We start from the raw sequence: 6,757 nt of genomic DNA on the forward strand, positions 1-6,757 counted from the left end.
TCTGCTTTTGTGCTTTTGAAGTCTTTGTTGTTGCTGCACATTTTGGATTTGCATCACTACAGACGTACCAGTTAATCTTGGGCAACTTCTCGAAAGCAAGCTAAGTACGAATATTGTCATAATTCACCAATAGATCTGCAAAACATTTTTTCTATTTCTTTAGGCTTCTATTTTCCTGCCAGAAATTGCCTATGAATACAGTTCCAGCATTTACATATGCCAAAATCAAGAATCATTCAGCATTTACTGCAAATACAACATGGCGAGGTTTAACAGAAATATTTGTTATTTAGAATTTACTGTAAATATCAAATTTTTCATGTTGACAATGAATATGATTTTAACATGTCATGTTTGGCACCACATTTTTTTTTTCCTTTTTTATTTATATTTTTTTAAAAAAATTTCATTGAAGAGGCAGCGCTGCCCGATTTTTTATTTTTTTTTTAGAAAAATAACCATTTTATGTCGCATGTAATTCTGTAATTGGAAAATAGTCATTGTCATGAAAATTTGAATTCTAAAGTGAATGCGGCTATTATTCTCAAATAGGACCAAAAAGTGATCTATGGGTGACAACTATTTCTACAAAAAAAATTTGCTCGGATCACCTATTTCAGGGATTTTTATCCTCAAATATGATGGTCTTTAATTTTACCTCTCTCACTCATTTGATGAAAACTTTGTGGAACAAAGTACCCTTAGCACTTTTGCCTCGTCCAACATTAGTTCTGTAGGAATTAAGTTATTCGGCTAAATTGTGTAGTATCTAACTACATCGGTATAAGTTTAGAGAACTTTTACCTCGCTCGAAATAAGTCTTGTAGGAATAAGTTATACCTCTTCGGCATGCCTCCCTCGGCATAAGTTCTGTAGGAACTAAGTCACGCCTTTTATAGCATAACTTGTACGTTTCAAACTCAACTTTGCCTTGATCAGTGTAAGCTCGGTAGGAATTAAGTGGTGTGAAAAATAAACTTATAGAGCAAAGATTGTTTGTTATCAGCCAATTATTTATTACTTAAAGTCCTGAAGGACAACAATTAAAGACTATCAACTTTGATAGCAAAAATTATCGACCACCCCAAAATATGTACAGTACCTTTGTTCAGTGACCTCTATTTCGCAGATAGTCATGTAACTATCACTTTTTTCCTCACAAAAGTCACTTATCTATCATTTCTAACACAAAATTCACTGATGTTTGAATATACTAGCAAAAAAGAAAAAACCACAACTCAAAGATACTACCTAATTTTTTGGTAGATAACTCATTTTTTATTCTTTTTTTTTTTTTTAGAAAAAGAAATCTAACTAAAGAAATTCAATCAAAATGCCTCGATCCCCGAAAATCCAAAACTTATGTGAAGAAAATAAGTAGCAAGATGATTCATCATGGGCTGATTTTGAAGTATGATGGACCCTTTTGAAGTGATAGAACGGGTGGGTGAAGTAGCTTACCGGTTGAATCTGTTGGAAAGGCTAAAGATCCATCCCACTTTCCATGTGAGCTTCTGAAGCCGTTTCATGAAGATACTGAAGATCCAGCAAGGTCGGAATCGAGACGTGCTCCTCCTGTTGTGCGACAGTAGTATGAAGAGGAGATTGAAAAGATCTTGGATCGTCAGACTTTCGGACAAGTCAAAAAGAATAGGCGGACAAAATTTATAGTTCAATGGAAGGGCAAGCAAGTGTGTGATGCTACTTTAGAGAAACAACCATCATTGTGTCAGTTTGAAGACGAAGTAAAGGCGTACTTAGATTTTGTCTCGTCAAGGACGACGAGCTCATCTGGTGGGAGAAGTCTATTACACCCTTAGCTTGATGGTTCGGCGGCTCGGGCTTGGATAAGGATTTATCATCCGTCGACATGGGAATGCCAGCAGGGGCATGACACGTGTCGAAAGGGCATGGCAAGACCTTGGTAGTGGAGTGGCTAAGGCATGGAAGATGTGGCTAAGACATGACAAGGGGCTGGCAAGCTAAGGCAAGTCAAGGCTATGATATGGCATGATCATGTCTAAGTCAAGTTCTGTCACAACCCGAGCCGAGGCCCTGACCGCGACGGGCATCCCAAGCCACGAAGGCCCAAGAGACCCCTTAGCATGCAATCAACAACATAACTCATATACTTAAAATAAAATGCGGAAGATAAACTAAAAACCAGAAAATCCCATAATAAAACTTAATGCTTCAGGATAACAATCCATGACAAACCAAACCCAGTCTACAACCATCTACGAAGCCTATAATAAACTGAAAACACTAGTCTTACTAGGCCGGGACAAGGCCACCGGCCGGACCATAAAACTGAATGAATCTAACATTTAGATAGAATGTCATGAGAAGTAAGGGAGGCTCACCAACTCTGAATGTCTGAGGAAAATCTTCTGGTTTGCGAGACCACGTGACTGTGCCTAAGAACCTGAAATATAGGGGGTCAGCACTCGAAAGTACTGGTATGTAAAATAATTCAAAAATAACACATACTTCATGTAAAATAAGTGAGAGTATTATTAGATATATATTTATAGAAACACATGGGCATAATCAGTGAGCTTCAAAACATCCTGGTAAGCCATGACTCAACTCTTTGTTTTACTTCTGATCTAGATGGTACACCCCACATTGTTGATTATCCCACGGGTTATATGGAATCCGTCCTTGACTCGGCGGCCAAGCCTCCAATCCAGGTTTGCCACCAGGATTGGAGTACATAATAAACACTAAGTATGTCTCGTTGCATGACATACCGTGTCACAAGAAAAGGAGAAGCCTCCTTGCATGACATACCTTTTCAAAAAAAGAAAACCCGCATCGACAAAAAAGGATTTCGAGCTGTGAGTTATCTGAATTCGATCCTTCTTTGAGTAACCATCTAACTCTCTTTAAGCCTAACTAGTATATTACTCGCGCGATGCACGAAAAGTTTTCAGAATAAAAATTATAAAAATTTAGTAATACTTTTTTTTCTTGATCATATTAAGTTTCTTCCATCTTAAATTACAGTAAAATTTGCATTATATGCAATAAAATTTAGAATTTACTCACAAATTAATTCATAAAATTATTTATGATTTTTTACTGTCATCTTTTAGATTGTGTATATGTTTTTTAATCTAAAATAATACAACTCCTATAGTTTAGTATAATTTAAGTTCAATTTTTTTTTTTGGCATAATACATCACCTAAGTCTATTTAATAACTATTGTGCTTAATAAATAAAATTACAACATTGTATTAGTAACAACAAAAATTTTGCTATTAAATTAACAGTAGTGAATAGTGAACTAATATTTATCTACACATTTTGAGATTACTGATATTATATGGATGAAATAATACACGACTTTAAAAAAAGTAATTTATCCTTTTAAGTGTAAAACCGAGTAAATAACTTGTGAATTATAGTTACAGTTGATAAAAAAATAAATTGAAAGTGTCATCTAAGATTTAACTATGGTAGAATAGATGGTCCTTAAAACGATTTTATATTTATGTTCTCATTTAAGTAATTGAAGATGGAAGATTTATTTGTAGAATAAAATTATTTAAAGATGACAAATTTAACAAAATGCAGAGTCATCATTTCAAGCAGTAAGATTTAATTATGTTTCATAAGAGTACAGATTTGCCCCCTTAGATAATTTTTTTCATTTTGTGGGCAGAAAAATGAAAATCTTGTTAATTACCAACTAAACAAATTACAAAACTCATAGGCACACTACTAATAACTCTATGTCTAATTAGCAGGGACTATTCAAAGCATTTCGCCTATCTACCTCTATTCAGTATTATCTTAGTTGTACAACTTCTCTATCCGTTCCTGTCTTTCCTATACCTTTGTACTATTTTGTGCCCCATGTACTCTGTATTTACATCCTTTTTTAATTTGGACGCATATCATAACTGATTGTTGGACTTTGGATTCGACACTGCATTGTTCCTAGCATTCCAAATAGCATATACCAAAACAGTTAGAACAATAAGTGCAAAGGTTCTACAGAGCCTTCATTTTAGTTTTCTAAACACTCTTCATCATATGCCAGGATGAGATGTCTCTATTCTCTTTATATCTAGTCACTGTTGTAACCCATTTAAGTACATTTGTGACAATTAACATTCAAAGAAGAGTTGTTTGGGGTCTTATTCAGCATCCCTTGTTTACCGATATGCCTCATATTAGATTGAACAATATGTAATAGAACGACAAATGATGAATCTTTTTATTTTTGAAGTACCATCTAATTTAAGAGTTAGTTGAATTACTAAATGTTAAATCTTCATTAGTATAATGCATTACTATTCACCTATATTTTCGCCAGGAGCAACACTTTATGGTTCTATAGTTATCTATAATTTAAGAAATGTAACTCTTCCTAATAATATTATTGAAAAGTTACCACATCTCTATTGTAGTTAATTGTCATGTAAGCCATGATCAAAAGAATATACATGAACTCTTATTTATGCATAGCTTACTTATTTGCTAGAATGAAACGTCAATTAAGTGATAATAACATTCTAAAACCTCGCAAATGTTGGATACTTAAATCTATAGGCGAATGCAAATAAAACTGATTTAGTTGCTACATGCACTTCAGTACATACAAGTTCTTTAGAAGGCCCATAAATTTTAACTCTTTAAACTTTTGCAATTTTTCTACGATCAATTTGTATTGTGGATGTTCTTGAAAGTGTTCTCTTAATTTGCTTCTATGCTTAACTTGAAGAATCCATTATAACTTACAGTATATCAAAGTAATAGACGTAAGCTGTGCAAAGATTATAGATTTGTGTAACAGGAATAAAAGGTTGAAACAAAAAGATAAAAGAGATTTATGTTCAATTGCCAACCAACAACTCCTAACATGTCTCTAATCCATAAGCAACCTCACTTTCTCGATATTTTTTGATATCCCACGTAGACCTAAAATACTTGACAACAATAAAAGAAATCTGCAATGATGGACGACTTGGTATATTGCTTTCCTAATGCATTGTCATCTCATTTTTGAGTTATATATATTTTTTATGAGGTCCAGAGAAGTCTATTAATAACATTCCCTTGTACATTTGGTGATACCTTTTATATATAAATCACACATGAATTCAAGTAATCATAAGCCATGCATCCATTTCAGTGAGTAACATAAATAAAAAAGAAGAAATATGAATTAATGTCTCACCATATTATCCAATCTAATGTATAAAACCCAGTCTAATGTATAATAAATTATAATATCACTTATCACTTTTCAAAACAATAGGTCATTGTTGATTTGACACTCCCCTTAAAAAAATATTTATTAGGGATTTCATTTATCAAATTACTCTTGTTAATTATGTTTTAAAAATTTGAATTTGAGTACATACAATTTATTTAGTTATTTAATAATAAGGATAGTATTTAAAGAAGATAATATCTTCTTGATTTCATAAAAGGAATAATTAAATTGAAAAAAATATTTTTAGAAAGAGCACCAACTATTTTGAACAAAGAGAGTATCAAAGTTAATCTATAAATAATGATGGGAAAAAATGCCCATTCCCCTTCTCACTCTTCAGTGCTAACCAAATTTATATGAATAAACAATCATATAATTGTAACAAAGTTTTATCTTTCATATTTTTCTTTATCATACTATTCCCAATTTAATGATATTAAATTGTTCAGATTATATTTTTTAATTTAAATCATATAAATTTTTTTTATATCTACAATGAATTACAGTTCTTCATAAGTTTACAGGTGATATTTCTCATCAACTCTATCTAGTAATTGATTTACAGGAATTGTATTAGATTATTAAACTCAGAAAAATAATACAACCAAATGGAAATCAACACTAGAAAAAAACAAATTATGCTTCACAACATTTTATAATTTAACAAAACTTAAATATCTATAATATAATACATACATCACATGTTTTAAGTGTTGTGAATATAAATTGATACCAAATTACTGACCTCACAAATACATTCCTTGAACACTTTATTAATGGACGAAGCTTGAAGATTCATATTGGATGCCTGAGAAACTTTTGAACTTTTATTTTATTGTTTTCTACTTAAACTCAATTATTTAATTAAATTATATTTATGAAAAAGCATTAACTCTTTGAATTTGACTTTTAATGGTGAAAGGAAATGGATACCTTGTAGAAGGTGTAAAAAAGTTTTAAAAAAAAATTTAGCTAAATGAAAAATCCAAGTGCAAGTGGGTATAGTTTATATATCTCTTTATAGATATGGTTATAACATTTTCTAATGATATAGTTATTTCATTTTAAATTTTTTTAGAGACCATAAAGATAAGTTGTGACAGTGAAATTTTGTATATAATTTAAAGAGATATTTATACTTTTTTTCCTAAAAATTTGTTTCTAATTTAGTGCTTTATATGTGAACTAGTGAACTAATACGCGCTTCGTACAGTTATAAAAATAATGATAAATTTAAGATATGATTTTATGTAAAAATATTGAAATTAAAAAATATTTATGAAAATAGAAAATATACATTAAAATATACTATAAATGTATATAAAAATTAGTCCTATAAATTTAATCAAGTTTAAAATCTAAATAGATTGATAATATTAATAGGTCTAATTTCACTACTTAAAGGACTACACACTTATAAATATTTATATGCGCAGATGACAAAAATAAATAAAATAAAATTGGTTAGCATTATTTTAGGCATTTACAATTTCATAATTGTTAATCATTAATTATTGAAAGTGAATCA

This window comes from Capsicum annuum, chromosome 12, assembly GCF_002878395.1.
Source record: "Capsicum annuum cultivar UCD-10X-F1 chromosome 12, UCD10Xv1.1, whole genome shotgun sequence".
Taxonomy (NCBI): Eukaryota; Viridiplantae; Streptophyta; class Magnoliopsida; order Solanales; family Solanaceae; genus Capsicum; species Capsicum annuum.